Source organism: Mobula birostris, chromosome 5, assembly GCF_030028105.1.
Source record: "Mobula birostris isolate sMobBir1 chromosome 5, sMobBir1.hap1, whole genome shotgun sequence".
Lineage (NCBI taxonomy): Eukaryota > Metazoa > Chordata > Chondrichthyes > Myliobatiformes > Myliobatidae > Mobula > Mobula birostris.
Window position 1 is genome coordinate 190,475,514 of NC_092374.1, and position 26,937 is coordinate 190,502,450.

Sequence of the window (26,937 nt, forward strand, 5' to 3'; positions counted from 1 at the left end):
ATAGAACGCAGAAAAGCAGCACTTGCCAACGTAAAATTTCGTTGTTTTGTTTTTGTAATTGGCTTCCTTTGTCACTGACTGTTTCTGACTACCAGTGCAACCTGCATTATTTGACCTAAGCTGTTGGCCGAGGATTGTTCCAAAACGAAACCAACTCTTGCGACTTCTTCCATTCCCCCCCCCCCCCCCCCGATGCTCCAGTATCTGCAAAGAAAGCATAAATTCTGAGAGATACTATCTCAGAATATCTACATTTGATGCAAAGATGACAGACGATGCCATGTTAGAAAGCATGAATAAGGGTGGCATTAGCATGCGACTTCCTCGCTGAAGATTTACTGTATGTTAGCATTCGCAAAAGAATATTTAGTTATCTAAGTCAAATATATCTCAAGGAAAAATAAGTTTTGTAGATCCGAACGGAAACAAAAGAAACCGAAAAGAATGTTAGTAAAATATTTTAGTAATCCCTAGTGACAATTAGTTAATTTTAACACTGCCAAAAAGTTTACAATACAGCTTATTCCATTACGGTATTAATATGTAGATTCTATTCTGTAATATGCACTTTATTCCTTAAACAGAAGCAATTATCATTGAAAAAGAAAGTGGTAAGCTGATTAATTAGAGCATACCAAAATCTTCTGGCTTTATCACCACTTCAGATGTTAAATACATACATTCTCTCTCTCTCTCTCTCTCTCTCTCTTTCTCTCTCTCTCTCTCCCCTTCTTCGCACCAGTGCGCGCTCACTCTCTCACTGCTTTCTCATTCATCAGTTCTTCGGTTATGATTTTCATACTTGCTGCTTTCATATTTCTTCTCCCTTATTTGTACCTCTTTTTCTTTATACTCAGTAATTCTTTGTTGGGTTTATATTGCAATATTACATGTACGATATTTTCTGTCTCAGAACTGAACGCTGTGAAGCAAAGTTTGGAAATAACACGTGAGGAAAACTTTTCTTCAATTTCAGTAAATTCTAAAGAATAAAATATTTTATTGTAAACGCAGTCATTTGGAAAACAAAAATATATTTGATCGAAACAAACTATTTTAACTTAAATGCAGCGAGCTATGTTTGATGTCACTAATAAATTTATCGAAATTACCGCTTTGAGGGAGGTAATAAATCACCACTGCATACGGATTATTCCTGATTGTCATTGTCCCATCCGGCAATGGCCCATATTGCTATTATCTCCTTGATTAGGTCTTAATCCCCTCGTCTGATTTCCAATTGTTCCCAGTTTTCATTAATACAGCACACCTGCTTTCCATCAGCGAACTGAGGATAAGAACCCTGGCGTCACTGTCATGCTTCGCCAGTTCGTTGGTCTATTCTAGTGTGTGTTAACCTCGTTTTCTGATTCCTTAGGAGTGTTAGTTCTAAGCTCCGCACCATTCCCTAGAAAATCAACTTAAACCTTGTCTCCGTGTAAAGATTCTCCTGAATACCTGTTCCACGTTCGCGGCTGCGCTAACGCCTCATGACCCTGTCTCCGTGCCTGTGTCCTACTCTTGGATTCGTCCCCAGCCACGTCCTGTTATAGGGGGGCGTTGATGGCGGAACCAAATGCAAGACCCAGACACTGAAGTAGAAGGAACAGGACTTGGTTTATCAAGAAAGCAAGGCAGTCAGCAAGAAACGACGCTGGATATGGACACACGCCCTGGACGAGACAAGGACACCGGGCGGGGGATAGGACTAATACTAGGAAAGCGGGATCAGGACAAGGAACCTGGAATTAGCAGCCTGGGCTAGGACTCCGAGCCAGAGACTGGACAGGGATCCGGAACCTGGGTCTTGACTCGGGCTCGGACCCCGGATCTAGGCGAGAACAAGACGTGGTACAGGACTAGACGTGGCTAGGCTCCAGGACTGGATGTGGCTCCAGGACTGGACGTGGCTACTGGACTGGACGTGGAACTACTGCAAAGGACGAGGCACTTGGACAGGAGGAGGTTCTTGGACGTGTCTTGGACTAAACGAGGTTCTTGGAAGTCGCTTGGACTACAGACTCCTGGACTGGACGAGAGAACTCCAGCACCGGGTTGGGCGAGGTACGCCTGGGCTGGGCGAGGTACTCCTGGCCAGGACTTGGCCTTGGAGATGGCTCGGTTTGGCCCTTGGGTACGGAGCCTGCACTCTTCCTTGGAGCGCAGGGCCGGGAACCTTAATAGGACGCAGAGCCGGGATGCTTTCGAAGGGCCAGGATGCTTTCTAGGACGCAGCTCCGGGATGACTTCCGAGGATACTTGTCGAGGGAACTGCCGAGGTAAACTGCCAAAGGACTCCTGGACTAGACGTGGGAGCACCAGCACCGGGCTGAGAGAGGTACTCCTGGGCTGTGCGAGAACACGAAGCCTTGACTTCGACAGGACTGGAACACGGCGCCTGGAGTTGGAACATAGGAACACAGAACACAGAACCGGGACCCCTCTTTGGGCACAGGACCTAGGGCCGGGACTCTTCTTTGACACAGACACTAAACACAGGAACACAGAGACAGTTCCAAACTCAACGATAGATAATACCTTATATTGGGGTGGTAGGGTTCCGGTCTCCGGCGACTGAACTAGACGGCGATACAGGCGAGAAGAAGGTGAGTTTGCAGGCAAGGCAGCAGGCGAAGATAACAGACGAAGATTACAGGCAAAGATTAGTGCCGAAGTAACTGTTGAGATAAACTGCCAAAGGAACTGCCAGGGATACAGATGGGGAGGCGAAGGGAACAGTCCCAAATGGAGTCCTTGGTTTGCAGAGGTATTTATGTGCCAGCCCAAAACGAGAATCAGGTGTCTCAATTAAGGCACCCAATGGAACATGGGAAAACAGGAAAACCCGGAATAAGGATCGATGAACCGCACTGTGAACCGGAATGCAGATTTCACGGACCGGACCATAACAGTAACCCTCTCTCTGTGGGAGTATCCTGGAGACCGAATAGGTTTTCCAGGACTGAGGGGGGGAGTGGTATTCAACAGGAGGGAACCCAGATTGGCGAAAGTTAAACGACAGTCTCTGTGTTGCTGGGTGCATGTATGACTGGGCTGTTCTGTCATACGGGGGGCGTTAATGGCGGAACCAAATGCAAGACACAGACAATGAAGTACAAGGAACAGGTCTTGGTTTATCAAGAAAGCAAGGGCAGTCAGCAAGAAACGACGCTGGACTTGGACATTGGTCCTGGAAGAGAAAAGGACACCGGCCCTGAGATAGGACTAAGACTAGGAAAGGGGGATCAACCAGGTCAAGGAACTTGGAACTTGGAGCCTAGGCTAGGACTCCGAGCCAGAGACTGCAAAGGGATCCGGAACCTGGGTCTTGACTCTGGCTCGGAACCCGGATCTAGGCGAGAACAAGACGTGGCTGAGGCCTAGACGTGGCTAGGCTACAGGACTGGACGTGGTTACAGGACTAGACTCCTGCACATTCGAGACACATGGACAGGACGGGAACACAAAGCCTTGACTGGTTCAGGACGAGGTGCTTTGACGTGGCTTGCATTGGACAAGGTTCCAGGATGTGACTTGCACTAGACGAGGTGCTTGGACGTGGCTGGGACTAGGGATTTCTGGACTAGAAGAGACTCCTGGACTAGACGAGGGAACTCGAGTACCGGGCTGGACAAGGTACTCCTGGGCTAGGCGAAGGACTCCTGGCCAAGACTTGACTCTTGGACTAGGCTAGGCTCGGCTCTTAGACTCGGCTCGGTTAGGCCCCTGGGTACGGAGCCGGGACTCCTCCTTGGAGCGCAGGGTCGGGACACTTTCTAAGACGCAGCGCCGGGACATTTTATTTGACGTAGGGCCAGGATGCTTTCTAGGACGCAGGGCCGGGATGACTGCCGAGGACACTTGCTGAGGGAACTGCCGAGGTAAGCTGCCAAGGGACTCCTGGACTGGACGAGGGAATTCCAGCACAGGACGAGGAAACTCCAGCATCGGGCTGGGCGAGGTACGTCTGGGCTGGGGGAGAACACGAAGCCTTGACTTGGACAGGACTGGAACACAGCACCTGGACTTGGAACACAGGAACATAGAACGCAGAGCTAGGACCCCTCCTTGGGAACAGGACTTAGGGTCGGGACTCCACACTGAGTCAGGACTCCTCCTTGGGCACAGGACCTATGGCCGGGACTCCTCTTTGACACAGGCACTAAACACTGGGACAGAAAAAGAGACCGTTCCAAACTCAACGACAGATAGTTCCTTATCTGCGCGTGGTAAGACTCCGGTCTCACTCCGGCGGCTGAACTAGACGGCGATACAGGCGAGGACGCAGGCGAGATTGCAGACAAGTTAGCAGGCGAAGGGGACAGACGAAAATTACAGACAAAGCTTCGTGCCGAAGTAACTGTTGAGATAAACTGCGAAAGAAACTGCCAGGGATTCAGACAGGAAGAGGAAGGGAACAGCACCCAAGGGAATCCTTGGTTTGCAGGGGTAGTTATGTGCTAGCCCAAAACGAGAATCAGGTGCCTCAATTAAGGCACCCAATGGAGCAAGTGAAAACAGGAAAACCCGGAATAAGGATCGATGAATCAGACCGTAAACCGGAATGGCCAGAATGAACCCAGCGGACACGGACCCCGTGCAACAGGTCCTCGCCAGCTACGGCTTCCTATTGGGTGCCACGACCAACTGCTCAGAGAGGTCACGGAAATCTTCGTGCGCTGTCGACGAATGTAAGGAAGGTCACTGTGCAGGTTGACCGGGTGTCTGCTTCCCTTACTCCGTTCCTTCCAAGAACCCCATCTGATCAAACCGCAGAGTCTGGGATGGCTACGCCCCTTGGGTCGGCAACACAATCCTCAGAATACCTCGGGAGCCGCTAAATATTCCACTGGAGGCCCAGGCGCTGCACAGAAATCTGCTGGCTCGGTTTACTCACTGTATGCCACCCCTGAACTTGATTCTGTCCGGAAACAATTGAGAGGAGGTACGATTTAATCTCATCCATTCTCCTCAATCTCCTGTAGTTCTAGCATATCCCTGGCTGAACCAGCACAAACCCTATATCGACTGGTCTACCGGGAGGATAGCCAGTTGGAGCCCGTTTTGCCATGCCACCTCTCTGCGGTCGGCTCTATCCCCTAGCGAGGCTACCGCGACCTCGCTTGTCTTTGAACCCCTCCACTTGTCCGGAATCCCTGCAGAATACCATGACCTGGGACAGGTATTCAGCAAACAACGGGTTCTTTCCCTTCCTCCGCATCGCCCGTAGGATTGCGCTATCGACCTTCTCCCCCGGGTCTCGTTACCCACCAGCCGTCTTTATAACTTGCCTGGACCAGAGAGAGACGCCATGGAGAAATACAATAAGAACCCACTGCCCTTCATTAATTAGGCATTTGAACCATTTCACGGAGCCACCATGTTCTCGAAGTTAGACCTTCGTAGCGCCTACCATCTAGTTCGGATGAGGGAGGGAGACTAGTGGAAGACAGCCTTTAATACACCATTGGGTCACTTCGAATACTTGGTCATGCCGTCTAGCCTCACCAATGCCCCCGCCGTTTTTCAAGCCCTAATCAATGATGTGCTGAGGGATTTTATTAAGCGCTTCGTGTTCGTCTACCTAGATGATATCTTAATAGTTTCTAACAGCCTCCAGAAACATATTCACTATGTCCGTCTAGTCCTCCAGAGACTGTGGGAGAACAAATTATTTGTGCAGGTGGAGAAGTGTGAGTTCACGTTCCCTCGATCAGCTTCCTGAGCTACATCATCGAGAGCAGGCTGGTGAGGGGATCCTGTAAAGATCCGGTCGATGGAAGAATGAACCAGACCCACGACCGGCAAAAAACTTCAGCGGTTTTTCGGTTTTCCAAACTTTTACCGCCGATATATCAGAGATTACAGTCGGGTGGCGGCGCCCCTCCCCGACTTACTTCACCCACAACAGCTTCAGCTTTCACGGAACTAAAGAGACGTTTCACGACCGCACGCATCCTGGTCCAACCGGACCCCTCCCACCAAATTATTGTTGAGGTTGACGCCTCCGACTCCGGGGTGGGAGCATTCCTCTCCCAAAGATCAAGTCCGGACGAGAAGCTTCATCCCTGTGCCTTCTTTACTCGCCGGCAGTCCCCTGCCGAGCAGAATTACGACGTGGGGAATCGGGAACTACTGGCGTTCAAGCTAACATAGGAGTGGAGGCACTGGCTGGAATGAGCGGAACACCCGTTTATTGTTTGGACTGATCATAAGAACCTGGGATATATTCAGACCTCCAAACGTTTGAGCTCGCGCCAGGCCCGTTGGGCATTATTTTTTGGACGATTCAAGTTTTCTCTTACCTACAGTCCAGGGTCCAAGAAAGGGAAACCTGACGCGCTCTCCCGCCAATGCAATTCCAAGGAGGACACTTCTAGCCCAGAGACTATCCTCCAACCATCCTGTGTGGTGGCAACCCTCACTTGGGAGATTGAGTCCATAGTAAATGAAGCCCAACGGGCTGACCCTGACCCCGGCAATGGACCCGCCGATCGCCTTTTCGTGTCTGATTCCGTCAGGTCTCAGTTTCTTCGGTGGGGGCACACATCTCGTTTCGACAGCCACCCCTGGAGTGATCGGACACTGGCTCTCCTGAAAAGACACTTTGGTGGCCTTCCACTGTGGTGGATACCCGTTCCTATGTCTCTGCATGCTCCGTCTGTGCCCGTGGAAAAGCCTCCCATCGGCCACCTGCGGGATTACTTCCTCCCCTACCTGTCCCTGGTCGTCCTTGGTCGCACATCGCCCTATATTTTGTCACCGGTCTACCGTCTTCACACGGAAACACCACCGCGCTCAACGTGGTCGACCGGTTCTCCAAGGCGGTGCACTTTGTAGCCGTCCCTAAGCTCCCTTCTGCTCAGGAAACTGCAGACCTTCTCGTCCGCCAACTCTTGCGCCTCCACGGAATTCCCGCGGGCATCGTCTCCGATCGAGGTCCCCAATTCGATTCGCAGGTATGGAAGGCCTTCTGTCAATCCTTGGGTGCCTCGGTAAACCTGTCATCCGGCTTCCACCCACAGACGAACGGGCAAACGGAACACGTCAACCAGGATTTGGAGGCGACTCTACGTTGTATAGCAACCAACAGCCCGTCTACGCGTGGGTTGAGTACGCCCACAACTCTCTGGTTAGTACTGCCATCGGAAGGTCCCCTTCGAGTGCTCTCTTGGGTACAAAGCCCCGCTGTTCCCCACGCAAGAAGAGGAGATTGCGGAGGAGTCTGTTCAGGCCGATATCCATCGGTGCCGCAAAGTTTGGGAGGAAACCAGCACGGCCCTGCTCAGATCAGCCGATCGCAATAAGAGGATTGCCGATCGACACCGGACTCCTGCGTCTGCGTATTGACCTGGACAGAAGGTGTGTCTCTCAGCCAAAGACATCCCTCTGAAAAACGAGCCTAAGAAACTCGCCCCTCGCTTCCTGGGACCTCTATGGCCGAAAGCATCATTAACCCAACAGCAGTCCGGCTTAATCTGCCAAGATCTATGCATATCCACCCTACTTTTCATGTTTCCCAACTTAAACCACTTTCCTACAGTCCCTTGTGTCCTCCAACCGAAACCCCTACACCCGCCCGGATCATCGACAACAACCCCGCATACATCGTCCGTCGGCTACTAGATGTGCGCCCTCGGGGCAGGGGCATCCAATGCCTACTCGACTGTATAGAGTACGGAACAGAGGAGCGTTCCTGTGTTTCCCGCTCCTTCATCCTTGACTCCTCCCTCATCCGAGGCTTCCATCCGGAATCTCTGGCCAAGCCTACAGGCTCGCCAGGAGGCTCCCATTGCGGTAGGAGGGGGGGTGCGGGGGGGGGGGGAGGGGGAGGTTACTGTCACGGTCCCGTCCGGCAATGCTCCATCTTGCTATTATCTCCTTGATAAGGTCTTAATCTCCTCGTCTGATTTCCAATTGTTCCCAGTTTTCTTTAATACAGCACATCTGATTTCCATCAGCGAACTGAGGATAAGAACCCTAGCGTCACTGTCATGCTTCGCCAGTTCGTTGGTCTGTTCCAATGTGTGTAATCCTCGTTTCCTGATGCCTTAGGACTGCCAGGTCTAAGCTCCGCACCATTCCCTGGGATATTCTACGTAAACCTCGCCTCCGTGTAAAGATTCTCCTAAATGACTGTTCCACGTTCGCGGCCTCACGATCCTGTCTCCGTGCCTGTGCCCTGTTCTTGGGTTCGTCCCTAGCCACGTGCTTGCACCAATGGCTTGTTCATACATGATCTGCAACATTGCTCTGTATCCATTGATAATCCATGTTCGCAATACAAACTATTATGTTTCTGTTAAACGTTAATCTCATTACTTTGCAGAAGAAAATCTTAAGCAAAGAGGAAAAGGTAACCAATAACGATTTTCACAAACCTCAAACAACACTTACGGTACTTCTTAGAATAATCAATAATTTCTTCGGCATGTATTCATTGTTCAAAGATGTATTAAAGACGAGAAGAAGTGTTGCTCCGCAAACAGCAGGTAATGCAGGTAATGCAAAATCTTCTCGGAAAATAGTACTTGATTAATGCAGGAATAATACATCTGACGTGACATCTGGAATTGGCAGAGCTTACATCTGAATATTGTAAGCGTCGTTGTTTGTTTGCTTCGTCAGCTTTATCTAGATATTGTGTATTTTTATCAGATTATACCTGATTCTATAATTATCACACTTATGTGGGATTTCCTTGAATCTAAGAACAGATACGGAATAGCAAATGGATATAATGAATCTTTTTTTTTAATTGCGCAGAGTGCAATGAAAGGTCACATTCCTTGGAGGTTTTGCGCCAGTAAACCATGCATTATTGTGCTGTAGTCACTAGAACCTTTGGTTCAATATGCATTGAGAGTATTTTATGAATCAGCTTTTCGAAATGGAAGACTCTTTTTCTGACAGAGCAGTATTAATTTGACTAAATAACCTTCAAGCCATATTTATCAATAGCAACGCAATATATGGTCAGAACGGAAAAAATCTAAGATTGCGGAGAATTCAACAGAGCATCATAATGAACAGGCACTGAAGTTCCACTAACAATGGTGAAGACGAGCGCACATAACAATTTGAAATACATTGATATAATTTTGATTTTTGAATTTGTATGCTGAGCTTCATGTTGCTGATTATTTAGTCAAGTTATACGCACGATGAGACTAAAAGTTTATTGCAAATATCATGTGAATCTTATCTCACGTCCTGCCTGTTTGTATCGCTGGAAGTATTCTACTCTATTTTCTTCTACAATATCTGGGCGTTTACTGGAATATACATTATGAACAAAATAATTTAAGATATCACGATTGGCTGTTCTTTAATCGGCTCAATTTAGGGGACAGGATATGTCTGGATCTGGAACCAACAGTCATATTTGAGACTCCCAGTAAAATAAACTATCTCAGCAATGTGATTCTCCCACATTTCACATTCATCTGCTCCTCCTTAATAACATCATACACACACATAATAAAAATGAAATCTTTAATTATATCACCAATGACACTGTTACTGAAGAATATAACAACATAACACATAGTCTGTAAACAGTACTTAGTATTCTGAGTTTCATAATCGTCACCTTGAGAATTGTGATCACTTTTGGGCCCCTCATCTTAGAAAAGATATGCTGGAATTGGACAGTCTCCAGAGGAGTTTCACAAGGCTGGTTCAGGGAAAGAAAGGGTTATCATACCAGGAGCGTTTTATGGTTCTGGTTCTGTACTCGCTGGAATTCAGAAGGATGAGGTGGCAGGGGGAGGGTATCTCATTGAAACCTTTCGAATTTTGAAAGGCCTAGACAGCGTAGATGTGGAAAGGATGTTTCTCATGGTGGGAGAGTCCAGGACAAGAGGGCACAGCCTTCGTATATAGGGGCGCCCTTTCAAAACAGAGATGCAGAGGAACTTCTTCAGGCAAGTCTGGTGAACTTGTGGAATTTGTTGCCACATGCAGCTGTGGAGGCCAGGTCGTTGGATGTCTTTAAGGCAGAGATTAATAGGTTCTTGATTGGACATGGCATCAAAGGTTATGAGTTGAAGGTCGGAACTGGGATTGGAGAGGAGAAAGAAAAGGATCAGCCATGATTGAATGACGCATCGGACTCGATGGGCCAGATGGCCTAATTCTGCTCCTACGTCTATTGGTCGTATTGTACAAGAATAGGCTATTCAGCTCTCACCTTTGTACCGACCAGATAAAAAACAAATCAAAAACATCCGAACACGAATCCATCCTCCCTACACAATGTCGATATCCCCCATTTTACTTGCATCCGTGTGTCTATCCAAACGTCTCTTAAAAGCGTCTACTACCATACCAGCCAACGAAGTCTATGCATTCAGGACTCTCTGAGTACAAAATCAACCCGCCCCTTGAACTTGTCCCCTCTTATTTTCAATTCATGACCTCTGGTATTGGACATTGCAAACGTGAGAAACAGATACGGGCTATACACCTATCTATACTTCTCATAATCATAAAATGCCTCACAACTCCACCCAGCCTCCGGCGCACCAGTGAGAACAAGCCAAGTTTATCCAGCCTCTCATGATTGCACATGCCCTGTACACCAGGCAGCATCCTGGTAAACCTCTTCTGCGCACCCTCCAAACCGTCAATATTTTACCTATCGCGGGGCGACCGGAACTGCATGCAATACTCCAGATGTGGCCTGACGAGAGTTTTATACATTTGTAATATAACTTCTTGACTGTTGAACTCATTGCCTCGTCTAATTAAAACAAAACTCCGCAAGACTTTTTAAACACCTTATCGACCACGCACATCTGCTCTCAACCCATCCTCCCGCCAGCCCACTAGGATAAGAGTTCTCCTTGTTCTCACCTACTACCCCACCAGCCTAACATATAAATCTCCGTAACTTCCGCCACCTCCAATGGGATCCCACCACTAAGCACATCTTTTCCTCCCCTCCCCCCGCACCTTTTCTGCTTTCCGCAGGGATCTCTCCCTACGCGACTCCTTTGTCCATTCGTCCCCGCCCCCTATCCCTTCCCGCCGATCTCCCTCCCGGCACTTATCCTTGTAAGCGGAACAAGTGCTACACATGCCCTTATACTTCCTCCTTCACCACCATTCAGGGCCCAGAAAGTCCTTCCAGGTGAGGCGGCACTTCACCTGTGAGGCGACTGGGCTGATAGACTGCGTCCGATGACCCCATGCGGCCTTCTATATATAAGCGAGACCCGATGCAGCTTGTGAGACCGTTTCGTTGAACACCTACACTCTGTCCGCCAGAGAAAGCAGAATCTCCCAGTGGCCACACATTTTAATTCCATGTCCCATTCCAATTCTGATATGTCTATCCACGGCCTCATCTACTGTCAAGATGAAGCCACACTCAGGTTGCAGGAACGACACCTTATGTTCCGTATGGGTAGCCTCCAAATTGATGGCATGAACATTGAATTCTCCAACCTCCGTTAATGCCCCACCTCTCCTTCGTACTCCATCCCTTATTTATTTATTTATTTATTTATTTGTCTTTTCTTTTTTTTCTCCCCCCCCCCCTTTTTCTTCCTCTTTTTTTCTCCCTCTGTCCCTCTCACTATAGCTGCTTTCCCATTCTCGGGACTCAACACCATTCCCCCTTTCTTTCTCCCTAGGCTTCCGGTCCCATGATCTCCTCCCTTCTCCAGCCTCGTATCCCTTTTTCCAATGAACTTTCCAGCTTTTAGCTCCATCCCTCCTCCTCCTGTCTTTTCCTATCATTTCGAATCTCCCCCTCCCCCTCCCACTTTCAAATCTCTTGCTATCTCTTCTTTCAGTTAGTCTTGACGAAGGGTCTCGGCCCGAAACGTCGAGTGTACCTCTTCCTATAGATGCTGCCTGGCCTGCTGCGTTTACCAGCATTTTGTGTGTATGTTGTTTATCGACCTATGTTGGCACTTTTACATTGTTGCTGAGCAGAAAGACCTTGGGGTACAAGTTCATAGCTCCTTAAAAGATCTGGCCGTCAATAGTACACTGTCTCCCTACATTTGTCCAACCATGGGACAATACCTCATATGTATTTGGGTTAAACTCTATCTGCTACTTCCTTGCCTATATCTGCAACTGATCTATAACAAACTGTATTCTTTGACAGTCCTCTACAACACTACTATTCTTGATATCATCAGCAATCTTACTACTCCACCATCTAGGACTTCATTACCTCATGTATATACATGAAAAACAGCAGAGGTACTGGCACAGGTTCCTGCAGAACACTACTAATTACAACCCTTCACCTTGAATAATTTCCTTCAACCACTAATCTCTGTTTATTATGTAAAAGAGAATTTTAATCCAAACAGCAAATTCGACGCCGTCCCCATGCATTGTAATCTTCTGGATTAGCTGCCAACAATAGACTTTGTCAAACGCTTTACTAGAATCCATGTAGTCATCATCCACTGCCTTGCCTTATAAATCTCTCTCGTCACCTTGTCAAAACACTCAGTCAGGTTGCTGATACTCGACATGCTCCGCACCATGCCATGCTGGCTCTCCCTGATCAGGCTATAGTTTTCAAAGTCCTATCACTAAGATTTTGTCTCTCCATTTTCTTGCAACTGGCGTGAGGCCTTCCTACGAAGCACATTACAAGTGTCAAGGCAAATAGAACAGATAATTTGGCTGCTTTATCCGTGTTAGACTAAGGTGGAACAGGGAACCATTGTTCTGAAAATCATGGAGTTTAACTTTCTGACCTTACGCTCTAAGAGGCCACAAATTTCAGTTAGTCGCTGAGATGTAAAAAGGTGGAATTCCGTTGTTCAGTAACGAGATATTTGGAAGTACAGATATAATATTTCTGATATATGCCAAAGTTCTGATAGGTTTTCAGTTCTTCTGTAGCTGATGTTTGGGTGAGAAAATGCCGGCATCCACTTACATTTAAAATAGTATCAACCAAGATTATTTCGTATACCCGTCATAATGCATGCAGTTAAATTTGCTTGATTAACCAAGTCAAATTAAATTGGCCGAGGAGCATAAACGTAAGCGGCAAACTCCAAAGAAAATTATGCTCTCTTTTGTTTTCCAGGAATTGACATACTTCGAATTCAATTCAGTAAAGTATTTGTCTTGTGTAATAATGATGTTTAAAATCACATTTAAGGAGCCTTGGAGCTATTCACAGCATAATCGAGGAATTGTACCGACAATGTTCACTCAGGACTTCTAGTCCATCTGTGCAATCTATTTATTCTGCATTAAGGTTTTATAGTCCTACACCGTGTCTGTCCAAATGTCTTATTCCAGCTCCTGCAGAAAAAAAAACATGCCCCTAGAACCAATTAAAAACTACCATCGTTCAACATGTCCTCTATCAATTGTAACTACTATGGGGGAAAAAAACTCTATCTATCCTTTTGCATGTCAGGATCTTATATACTTCACATAAGCTACATCTCTGCTTTCTTCACCTCAGAGAAGTTAAACCGAGCTAATCTAACCCGTCCGCTTAACAAAAATTATTCAATTTAGGTGGAATGTCCGTGCACCTCCGTAGCATTTGCTATAGTGTAATTATACGCTTCCTGTGATGTGGTAATCAGAACTGCATGCAATGCTCCAAATGTATCTCAACCTGGTGTAATCAATTTTGGATATTTCCAGTCACTTTTATGTTATTACCCTTTGCAAATGTGCAAATAACAAGCCTATTTCCAAACATCGCATTCCATTATTAGTTCCAAGGGCAGATATTAAGTTATCAACTTTTCATGTTTTTTCTGTTTCAATAAATTTGTTTCGCAAGGAGACTTTTTTATTTCCAATCATTATTTGTATTCCGTAGAATGATGCTTCTCTTTTAGCTCTTTACACAAGAACTGTTGATCTCTGAAGGATTTCAGCAAACTCAATCCATGTTGTCCTATTGGCATCTGTCATGTTCGCGAATTTTAACAGTCTCTTAGTTGCCAAAACGAATGCACGTATGAACGCCCTGTGACACCTTTATATCTTAATAGCTCAAACAGTCAATAAGATTGCTCAAGTTAAAGGTAATGTTATAACCAAGTTTATGTATGTATCTACCGCAACTCTATTATTAAAGTGATAGTTTCTTGGGAACGATTAACTGTACGTTCAGTGTAGCTTGGAATTCCAGAAATTAATACGTATTAAAGAAATTTTCTGTACAACTGACTAATTCCATCGTTAAATTATCTTTCTCCTATTTCATCAATGAATTTCAGTCGTTGTTCCATGATAAAGCAATTCAATATACAATTGTGTTTGTGTGTGTGGGTGTTCTTTTTGTGCAAATGTAAAGAACGATTATTGCGGTGGATACTCTTATACCTTGGTGTACAAGGGAAAATAATCAAGAAATTACTGCTTATCATAGTCACCAGTATGTGTACGTTTACAGTTTTAGTGCAATGTAAGGAAACGAAAAGTAAAACAACATTCGTTGTTTTGTGATATTTTGTAACAGCATTTTTACATGTTTATGAAGTAAAGATTCATTAACGGGGCAGTTTTGTGTAATTCACCCAGTTATATAAATTCAGACACTACTATACAACATATTAAATTTACCACGTACTGGAGAGAATCTGTAGATGCTGGAAATCCTAGTAACACACACAAAAATTTGCAGGAACTAAGCAGGCCACGCAGCATGTAGGAAAACAGCACAGTCAACGATTCGGGCAGGACTGAAGAAACATGAAGCTGAGGAGTAGATTTAAAGGGAAGGGACAGAAGAGAGAAACGCAAAGTTATTGGTAAAACCTGGAGGGGGAAGGATGAAGTAAACAGCTGGGACGTTGATTGCTGAAAGAACAGAAGGCCATGGGAGAAAGAAAAGTGAGAGGTGGGGGGAAGAGCACCAAAGGGAGGGGATGGGCGGGCAAGGAGATAAAGTGAGAGAGGGAAAAGGTGATGGGAAATGGTGCAAGAAGGGTGCACGGCATGGAGGAGCAAATTTAAAATATTCACTACCGCATCATCTCGTCATTGGCCCGTCGGCGAATTGCAATACAAGCTTATGAAAGAACATAGAACATAAAATAGTTCCGCACAGTACAGACTTTTCTGCCCATAATGTTGGGCCGACCCTAAAACCCTGCCTCCCATATCACCCCTCATCTTAAATTCCTCCAAATACCCGTCTAACAGTCACTTAAATTTTACGAGGGAATCTGCCTCCACCACTGACTCAGGCAGTGCATTACACGCTCCAACCGCTCTCTGAGTGAACCTCCCTCCAATATCCCTCTTGAAATTTCCACCCCTTACCTTAAAGCCATGTCGTATTCTAATGAGCAGTGGTGTCCTGGGGAAGAGGCGCTGGCTGTCCACTCTATCTACTCCTCTTAATATCTTGTATTCCTCTATCATGTCTTCCATCATCCCCCTTCTCTCCAAAGAGTAAAGCCCTAGCTCCCTTAATCTCTGATCATAATGCATACTCTCTAAACCAGGCAGCATCCTGCTAAATCTCCCGTGTACGCTTTCCAATTCTTCCACATCCTTCCTATACTGAGACGAGCAGAACTGGACACAGTACTCCAAGTGTGGCCTAACCAGAGTTTTATAGAGTTGGATCATTACCCCGCGACTCTTAAACTCTATCGCTTGTCTTATGAAAGCTAATACCCCATAAGCTTTCTGAACTAGCCTATCTACCTGTGAGGCAACTTTCAGGGATCTGTGGACACGTACCCCCAGATCCCTCTGCTCGTCCACACTACCAAGTATCCTTCCACTTACTTTGTTTTCTACCTTGGAGTTTGCCCTGCCAAGGTGTACAGCCTCACAATTCTCCGGGTTGAACTCCATCTGCTACTTCTAAGCCCACTTCTGCATCCTATTAATGTCTATCTGCAATTTTCGACAATCCTCTACACTATCCACAACACCACCAACTTTGTGTCGTCTGCAAACTTGCCAACCCAACCTTCTAGCCCAACATCCAGGTCATTAATAAAAATCACGAAAAGCAGAGGTCCCAGAACCGATCCTTGTGGGACACCTCTAGTCACAATCCTCCAATCCAAATGTACTCCCTCTATCACGAGCCTCTGCTTACTGCAGGCGAGCCAATTCCAAATCTACCTGGCCAAACTTCCTTGGATCCCATGCTTTCTGACTTTCTGAATATGTCTACAGTGTGGAACCTTGACAAATGCCTTACTAAAATCCATGCGGATAACATCCACTGCACTTCCCTAATCTGTATGCGTGGTCACCTCCTCAACGAACACGATCAGGCTTCTTAGTCACGATCTGCCCTTCACAGGTGCTGACTGTGCCTGATCAGACCATGATTCTCTAAATGCCCATAGATCCTATTTCTACGAACCATTCCCAACAGCTTTCCCACTACAGATGTAAGGCTCACTAGTCTATAATTACCCGGACTATCCCTACTAACTTTTTTGAACAGGGGGACAGCATTCGCCTGCCTCCAGTCCTCCGGTACCATTCCGGTGGGTAACGAGGATATGAAGTTCCTAGCCAAAGGCTCAGCAATCTCTTCCCTCACCTCGTGGAGCAGCTTGGGAAATATTCCGTCAGGTCCCGGGGACATATCCGTCCTAATGTATTTTAACAACTCCAACACCTCCTCTCCCTTCATATCAACATGCTCCAGAACATCAACCTCACTCATATTGTCCTCACCTTCATCAAGTTCCCTCTCATTGCTGAATACCGAAGAAAAGTATTCATTGAGGACCTCGCTCACTTCCACAGCATCCGGGCACATCTTCGCACCTTTATCTCTAATTGGTTCTACCTTCACTCCTGTCATCCTTTTGTTCTCCAATAATTGAAGAATACTTTCGAGTTTTCTTTTACCCTACTCGGTAAGGCCTCATTCTCCCTTTTTGGTCTCCTCGGCCCCTTCTTAAGCTCCTTTCTTGCTATCCTATATTCCTCAATAGACTCATCTGATCCTTGCTTCCTAATCCGCATGTGTGCTGCCTTCTTCCACCTGACTAGATTTTCCACCTCACTAGTCATCCATGTTTCCTTCACCCTACCACTCTTTATCTTCCTCACCGGGACAAATTTATCCCCAACATTCAGCAAGAGATCCCAAAGCATTGACCAAATGTTCATAGCACATTTCCCTGCAAAAACATCATGCCAATTCACACCTGCAAGTTCTAGCTTTCTCGCCTCATAATTTGCCCTTCCCCAATTAAAACTTTTCCTGTCCTCTCTGATTCGATCCTCTTCCATGATAATGTTAAAGACCAGGGATCGGTAGTCATTGCCCCCAGATGCTCACTCACTGAGAGATCTGTGACCTGATCCGGTTCGTTACCTAATACTAGATCTAGTATGGCATTACCCCTAGTCCGCCTGTCAACACATTGTGACAGGAATCCCTCCTGGACACATTTAGCAAACTCTGCTCCCTCTAGACCATTGTAACTAATCAGGTGCCAATCAATTTTAGGGAATTTAAAGTCACCCATGATAACAAACCTGTTATTTTTGCAACTTTCCAAAAACTGCCTCCCAATCTACTCCTCGGTATCTCTGCTGTTACCAGGGGCCTATAGAATAATCCCAATAGAGTAACTGTTCCCTTCCTGTTCCTGACTTCTAGCCATAATGACACAAAAGAGGATCCTGCTACATTACACACTCTTTCTGTCGCTGGAATAGAATCCCTGACTAGTAATGCCCCCCTCCTCCCCTCCCCCATCCCTTTTAAATCACTGAAATCCCGGAATATTGAGAATCCATTCCTGCCCTGGTGCCAGCCAAGTCGCTGTAATGGCCACTATATTCTAATTCCATGTTTGCATCCAAGCTCTGAGTTCATCGCCTTTGTTCCTCATGCTTTTTGCATTGAAGTACACTCATTTTAGCCCTTCTACCTGGCTACCTTTACACCCTTTATTCTACTTCTCTTGACTGAAAGCCTCTTTATATGTTAGAACTGGCTTTACTCGATGCACTATATTTGCAGTTCTCGCATGACCTTAATCCTCCTCCACCTCACTATCTCCTCTAACACACTGGTTCCCCTCCCCTGCAAATCTAGTTTAAACCCCCCACGGAGCAGCAGTAGCAAACCTTACCGCAAGGATGTTAGTCCCCAGCCAGTTCACGTGCAAATCTTCACGTTGGAAAAGGGTCCACTTTCCCTGGAACAAGGCGCAATTGTCCAGAAACATGAAACCTTCCCTCTTGCACCAACTCCTTAGCCACGTATTTAGCTGCATTATCTTCCTATTTGTAGCTTCACTGGCACGTGGCATGGGTAGCTATCCTGAGGTTGCAACCCTGGAGGTCCTGTCCTTTAACTTTGCACCAAACTCCCTAAACTCTCGTTGCAGGAGCTCCTCCTTCTTCCTATATATGTCTTTGGTCCCAACATGGGCCACGACATCTGGCTGCTCACCCTCCTTCCTGAGAATACCGAGATCTCGATCCGAGATATCGCAGACCCTGGCACCAGGGGGACAACAGACCATCCGGGATTCTCGATCACTTCCACAGAATCTCCTATCTGCCCCCCTAACTATCGAATCCCCTATCAGTACTGCTCTCCTCTTTTCCCTCCTTCCCTTCTGAGCTGACGGTCTATTCTCGGTGCCAGAGACGCAACCACAGCAACTTGTCCCCGGTAGGTCGTCCCCACCAACAGTATCCAAAACGGTATTCTTATTGTTGATGGGAACGACCACAGGGGTGGTCTGCTCTCTCCGTCTATTTCCCTTCCCTCTGCTGACAGTCACCCAGCTACCTGCCTCCTGACTTTTAGGGATGTCTATCTCCCTGTAACTCCTGTTTATTGCTGCCTCTGCCACACGAATGACCCGAAGTTCATCCCGCTCCAGCTCCAGTTCCCTAACTCGGTTTGCTCTGTTTTGCCCTAGTTTCCACATCACACTGGCAGCATGTGGAACATAGTTGCCTGAAAGCATTTATTCACAGCAATATAATCTGACTGCACATGTCCCTCAGCAAGAGGATTTGGGTTGGAAACAGAATGACAAGTAAATGACAGAGTTAACGAATGGCTGTCCATTGCTACGGAAAAGAATATGCCTCAACTCTGTTGAGTGCAGACAGTTTATTGAAGTTCAATGGGTGCGTTAATTTGAACAGACTGCAGCAATAAACTGAAAGAATTACTGGTTTCACAGGAGGTGAACGCAGACACCACATAGCTTTCGGAAATAGTAGGGGGCACTATTGAGATTAAGACGCTACACTAGCAATTCCGGTAGGTTTCTTTCTGATGAAACTGCTGCTAATGATTATGCATGCGTATGTAACCGGGTGAACAGAAAAAACATGTTATTCTGAACTTCTTATGAGTCATTCTTTTCAGATCTTAATAAAGTACGTGAAAACCTAGGTAGGAAGATGTCCTCTAATCAAGCAATTCTGCATACTCCTTGAAATATATTGTGAATTCGATCATTGGGTTAATGTATACCGCCAATAGGGAGTGTGATAAAATGAAATCAATAGTACTCACAATAATATAGCAACGATTTATGACACGAATGTAGACCATATTGCATGAAATGAACATTGAAAACAATTGCATTATTCTGAATTTTGGAGAACATCTCATTCGACACAACTCGTCCACTCCGCACTGCATGTTCTTCCGAAAAAGAACGTTTGTCTAATGCATGCTTCGAAAACTTTCTATATGTATACGTGTTTAGCTGTTTTAACAGCTTCCTATCGCTGCTCTTTCTAAATACATATTGCCATCTTTGTGCAAAAGTATTTTCTCCAAGCCCGTTTTGAAATCAACCCCCTTTAAATTTATCGTCTTCCAGTTTTAGATTACTCTGTCCGGGCATAACAAACTGCGTTTATGCACCTTATCTGCGCCCTTCATGATAAAAGACAATATTCAGACTCGTATGCTCCGGAGAAATCAATTCCACAGCTCAGCGTCTTCTCATAACTTGTGCTTTTATGTCTTGGTATAACTTCGTGAAACTTTCGGCACCCCTTGAAGATTACGCTGGCAATTCTGCATATTCTTTCTATACATGCGTGACCAGAACTGAGCTCAATACTCCCAGTGAGATCTCACCAAAAGCTCCAATACTTCTGATGTGACGTGAGAATTCCTGTACTTAGAGCCCCGACTGGTCGTCTAAACTGGTCTTCCACACCAACCTCTCTAGCTGTTTTGCCATTTCTTGGCAAACATGCCTTTACAATATTCAGTTTTTTTTCTTCTTTGCTCTACAGTGCTCATGATTACTCCAGCGTTTATTGCATCGATCCTTTCGTCGACCTAACGTACTAAAAAAAAACAAAAAAATCAACTCGCAGTAATCTGAGTAAAATCTTTGCGATATTCCTTAGCTGATTTTCTCAGTTCGTCTATATCTTACTGTCATCTTAAATAACCTCCTCTATTCCTATTACAGAGGGAAATGTCGTGTTACTTGTGATCCTGCAAAGTTGTATACCTTGCTAACGACATTCGAGCTATCATCAGGGACCACCACCACCCAGACAGGTCTCTATTTGTTGCTACCATCAGGGAGAGCATCTCCCAGAGCCTCTGGACTCACAACATCCTTCAAACACTTGAACCAGAGGATAAATGATCCCTTAGCTTCACTTGGGCCATCACTACAATGTTCCCTGAAATGAAGAACTCACTTTAAAGTACTCGTCATTTCAAGTTGTCGACATTCATTGCTTATATATTGAAAGTTGAAGTCAGAAGTTTACATACAGCTTAGCCAAATACATTTAAACTCAGTTTTTCAAAATTCCTGACACTTGATCCTAGAAAACATCCGGTTGGTTAGAATCAGGTCAGTTAGAATAATAGTAGTGAGAATGATTTATTTCAGCTTTCATCACTTTCCCAGTTGGCCAGAAGATTACATACACTTTGTTAGTATTTGGTAACATTGCCATCCATTACATTGTTTAACCTGGGTCAAACGTTTTGCGTAGCCTTCCACAGGCTTCTCATAGTAAGTTGCTGGAATTTATTTCCATTCCTCCAAAGAGAACTCGTGTAACTGAGTCAGGTTTATAGTCCTCCTTGCTCGCACACGCTTTTTTCAGTTCTTCCCACAAATTTTCTATCGGATTGAGGTCAGGAAATGATATCATGTCTGGTTCATCCTTGGGAGCAATTTCCAAACGCTTGAAGGTACCACGTTCATTTGTACAAGCAATAGTACGCCAGTATAAACACCATGGGACCACGCAGGCGCCATTACGCTCAGGAAGGACATGCATTGTCTCCTGGAGATGAATGTACTTTCGCGCGAAAAGTGCAAATCAATCCCAGAACAACAGCAAAGGACCCTGTTAAGATGCTGGAGGAAACAGCTAGACAAGTATCTATATCTAAAGTAAAATGAGTCCTCTATCGACATAACATGAAAGGCTGCTCAGTAAGGAAGAAACTACTGCTCGGAAACGCCATAAAAAAGCCAGTCTAAAGTCTGCAAGTGCACATGGGGACAAAGATTTTAATTTTTGGAGAAATGTCCTCTAGTCAAATGAAAGAAAAATTGGACTGCTTGACCATAATGACCATCGCTATGTTTGGAGCAAAAAGGGTGAGGCTTGCAAGCCGAAGAACACCATCCAAACCAGGAAGCATGGGGGCGGCAGCATCATGTTGTGAGGATGCTTTGCTGCAGGAGGTCTGATGCACTTCACAAAATAGATGGCATCATGAGGAAGGAAATTATGTGGTTACATTGAAGCAAAATCTCAAGACATATATAACAATATAACCATATAACAATTACAGCACGATAACAGGCCATCTCGGCCCTTCTAGTCCGTGTCGAACGCTTACACATACCTAGTCCCACCGACCTGCACTCAGATCATAACCCTCCATTCCTTTCCTGTCCAAATACCTATCCAATGTTTTCTTTAAATAACAATATCGAACCTGTCTCTACCACTTCTAGTGGAAGCTCGTTCCACACAGCCACCCTCTCTGAGTAAAGAAGTTCCCCCTTGTGTTACCCCTAAACATTTGCCCCCTAAATCTCAACTCATGTTCTGTTGTTTGAATCTCTCCTATTCTCAATGGAAAAAGCCTATCCGCGTCAACTCTATCTAACATCCTCATAATTTTAAATACCTCTATCTAGTCCTCCTGGACCTTCTAAGCTCCGAAGAATAAAGACCTAACTTGTTCAACCTTTCTATGTAACTCAGGTGCTGAAACCCAGGTAACATTCTAGTAAATCTTCTCTGTACTCTCTTTATTTTGTGGACATCTTTCCTATAATTCGGTGACCAGAACTGTACACTATACTAGTACAATTTTAACATTACATGCCAACTCCTATACTCAATGCTCTGATTTATAAAGGCCAGCATACCAAAAACTTTCTTCACCACCCTATCCACATGAGATTACACCTTCAGGGAACTATGCACCATTATTCCTAGATCCCTCCGTTCTACTGCATTCTGCAATGCCCTACCAATTTACCATGTATGTCCTATTTTGATTAGTCCTAGCAAAATGTAGCACCTCACACTTAGCAGCATTAAACTCCATCTGCCATCTTTCAGCCCACTCTTCTACGTGGCCTAAATCTCTCCGCAAGCTTTGAAAACATGCTTCATTATCCACAACACTACATATCTTAGTATCATCTGCATACTTAATAATCCAATTTACTACCCCATCATTACTGTATATGACGAACAACATTGGACGCCTTACAGATCCATGAGGCACACCGCTAGTCACCGGCCTCCAACCTGACAAACAGTTATCCACCACCACTCTCTGACACCTCCCACCCAGCCACTGTTGAATCCATTTTACAACTTCAATATTAATACCTAACGATTGAACCTTCCTAACTACCCTATCGTGTGGAACCTTGTCAAAGGCATTACTGAAGTCCATATAGACAACATCCACTGCTTTACCCTCGTTAACCTTCCTAGTAACCTCGTCAAAAAATTCAATATGATTTGTAAATCATGACCTTCCACGCACAAATCCATGTTGAGTGTTCCTAATCAGACCCTGTCTATCCAGATAATTATATATACCATCTCTCAGAATAATTTCCATTAATATACCCACCACTGACGCCAAACTTACAGCACGATAATTGCTAGGTTACTCTTAGAACCCTTTCTAAACAATGGAACAACATGAGCAATACGCCAATCCTCCAGCACCATCCCCGCTTCTAATGACATTTGAAATATTTCTGTCACAACCCCTGCTATTTCTACACTAACCTCCCTCAACGTCCTAGAGAATATCCTGTCAGGACCCGGAGACTTATCGACTTTTATATTTCTTAAAAGCGCCAGGACTTCCGCCTCTTTAATCATCATAGTTTCCATAACTTCCCTACTTGTTTCCCTTAGCTTACACCATTCAATATCCTTCTCGTTAGTGAATACCGAAGGAAAGAAATTGTTCAAAATCTCCACCATCTCTTTTGGTTCCGCACATAGCTGTCCACTCTGATTCATTAAGGGAACAATTTTATCCCTCACTGTCCTTTTGTTATTAATATAACTGTAGAAACCTCTTGGATTTATTTTCACCTTACATGCCAAAGCAACCTTGCATCTTCGTTTCGATTTTCTAATTTCTTTCTTAAGATTCTTTTTACTTTCTTTATATTCTTCGAGCATCTCATTTCCTCCATGCTGCTTATATTTATTGTAGATTTCTCTCTTTTTCCGAAACAAGTTTCCAATATCCCTTGAAAACCATGACTCTCTCAAACTTTTAACCTTTCTTTTCAAACTAACAGTAACATATACATTCTGCATCCTCCAAATTTCACCTTTAAATGACCTCCATTTTTATATTACACCCTTGCCATAAAACAATGCCAGGAAGTTAAAGCTCGGTCGCAAATGGGTCCTCCAAATGGACAATAACCTCAAACATACCTCCAAAGTTCTGGCAAAATTGTTTAAGGACAACATAGTCAAGGTATTGGCGTGGCTATCACAAAGCTCTGCCCTCAATCCGATAGAAAATTTGCGGGCAGAACTGAAAAAGCGTGTGCGAGCAAGGAGGCCTACAAACCTGTCTCAGTTACACCAGTGCTGTCTGAAGGAATGGAACAAATTTCCAGCAGCTTACTGTGAGAAGCTTTAGGAAGGCCACCCAAAACGTTTGACACAAGTTAACCCATTTAATAGCAATGCTACGAAATACTAACAAAGTGTATGTAAACTTCTGACCCACTGGGAAAGTGATGAAATAAATAGAAGCTGAAATAAATCATTTTCTCTACTATTATTGTGACATTTCACATCCTTAAAATAAATTAGTGATCCTAACTGACCTAAGACAGAGAATGTTTTCTAGGATTAAATGTCAAGAATTGTGAAAAACTGAGTTTAAATGTATTTGGCTAAGGTGTATGTAAACTTTTGAGTTCAACTGTATTATTATTATTTCTATTTTTATGTCTTCCTATATTTGCACAGTGGCCGATCACCCTGCTACGGTCCTTTATTGGTTTTATTATGGTTAATGGATTTATTTTGTGTACCTGCAAGAAAATAAATTGCAGGTTTTTATATGGAGTATATATGCATTTTGACAATAAATCTACGTTGAAATTTCAAATATTGAGTAGCAACAGTGCACTCAGCATAATATCTGTGTCACACAATTGGTCAGTCCTCTGCTCTCCTTCCACAAATTCTATTTTGTATTCAATTCGTCTATCCCATTGCGTTCATGTGATCTAAAAATCCATGCCATAACAGACAATAAGACTAGAAGACCAGAGGACAAATGAATTCAGCATAATTGTATAAGGGCTAAGAGAGTTGTAAAAGAGCGCTTGAAGGCTTTGTGTGTCAATGCAAGGAGCATTAGTAATAAGGTGGATGAATTGAAAGTGCAGATTGTTATTAATGATTATGATATAGTTGGGATCACAGAGACATGGCTCCAGGGTGACCAGGGATGGGAGCTCAACGTTCAGGGATATTCAATATTCAGGAGGGATAGACATGAAGGAAGGGGAGGTGGGGTGGCGTTGCTAGTTAAAGAAGAGATTAATGCAATAGAAAGGAAGGACATAAGCCGGGAAGATGTGGAATCGATATGGGTAGAGCTGCGTAACACTAAGGGGCAGAAGACGCTGGTGAGAGTTGTGTGCAGGCCACCTAACAGTAGTAGTGAGGTCGGAGATGGATTAAACAGGAAATTAGAAATGTGTGCAATAAAGGAACAGCAGTTATAATGGGTGACTTCAATCTACATGTAGATTGGGTGAACCAAATTGGTAAAGGTGCTGAGGAAGAGGATTTCTTGGAATGTATGCGGGATGGTTTTTTGAACCAACATGTCGAGGAACCGACTAGAGAGCAGGCTATTCTGGACTGGGTTTTGAGCAATGAGGAAGGGTTAATTAGCAATCTTGTCGTGAGAGGCCCCTTGGGTAAGAGTGACCATAATATAGTGGAATTCTTCATTAAGATGGAGAGTGACATAGTTAATTCCGAAACAAAGGTTCTGAACTTAAAGAGGGGTAACTTTGAAGGTATGAGACGTGAATTAGCTAAGATAGACTGGCAAATGACACTTAAAGGATTGACGGTGGATATGCAATGGCAAGCATTTAAAGGTTGCATGGATGAGCTACAACAATTGTTCATCCCAGTTTGGCAAAAGAATAAATCAAGGAAGGTAGTGCACCCGTGGCTGACAAGAGAAATTAGGGATAGTATCAATTCCAAAGAAGAAGCATACAAAGTAGCCAGAGAAAGTGGCTCACCTGAGGACTGGGAGAAATTCAGAGTTGCAGAGGAGGACAAAGGGCTTAATTAGGAAGGAGAAAAAAGATTATGAGAGAAAACTGGCAGGGAACATAAAAACGGACTGTAAAAGCTTTTATAGATATGTAAAAAGGAAAAGACTGGTAAAGACAAATGTAGGTCCCCTGCAGACAGAAGCAGGTGAATTGATTATGGGGAGCAAGGACATGGCAGACCAATTGAATAATTATTTTGGTTCTGTCTTCACTAAGGAGGACATAAATATCTTCCAGAAATAGTAGGGGACAGAGGGTCCAGTGAGATGGAGGAACTGAGCGAAATACATGTTAGTAGGGAAGTGGTGTTAGGTAAATTGAAGGGATTGAAGGCAGATAAATCCCCAGGGCCAGATGGTCTGCATCCCAGAGTGCTTAAGGAAGTAGCCCAAGAAATAGTGGATGCATTTGTGATAATTTTTCAAAACTCGTTAGATTCTGGACTAGTTCCTGGGGATTGGAGGGTGGCTAATGTAACTCCACTTTTTAAAAAAGGAGGGAGAGAGAAACCGGGGAATTATAGACCGGTTAGCCTAACGTCGGTGGTGGGGAAACTGCTGGAGTCAGTTATCAAGGATGTGATAACAGCACATTTGGAAAGCGGTGAAATGATTGGACAAAGTCAGCATGGATTTGTGAAAGGAAAATCATGTCTGACGAATCTCATAGAATTTTTTGAGGATGTAACTAGTAGAGTGGATAGGGGAGAACCAGTGGATGTGGTATATTTGGATTTTCAGAAGGCTTTTGACAAGGTCCCACACAGGAGATTAGTGTGCAAACTTAAAGCACACTGTATTGGGGGTAAGGTATTGGTGTGGGTGAAGAGTTGGTTAGCAGACAGGAAGCAAAGAGTTGGAATAAACGGGACCTTTTCAGAATGGCAGCTGGTGACTAGTGGGGTACCGCAAGGCTCAGTGCTGGGACCCCAGTTGTTTACAATATATATTAATGACTTGGTTGAGGGAATTAAATGCAGCATCTCCAAGTTTGCGGATGACACGAAGCTGGGTGGCAGTGTTAGCTGTGAGGAGGATGCTAAGAGGATGCAGGGTGACTTGGATAGGTTGGGTGAGTGGGCAAATTCATGGCAGATGCAATTTAATGTGGATAAAAGTGAAGTTATCCACTTTGGTGGCAAAAATAGGAAAACAGATTA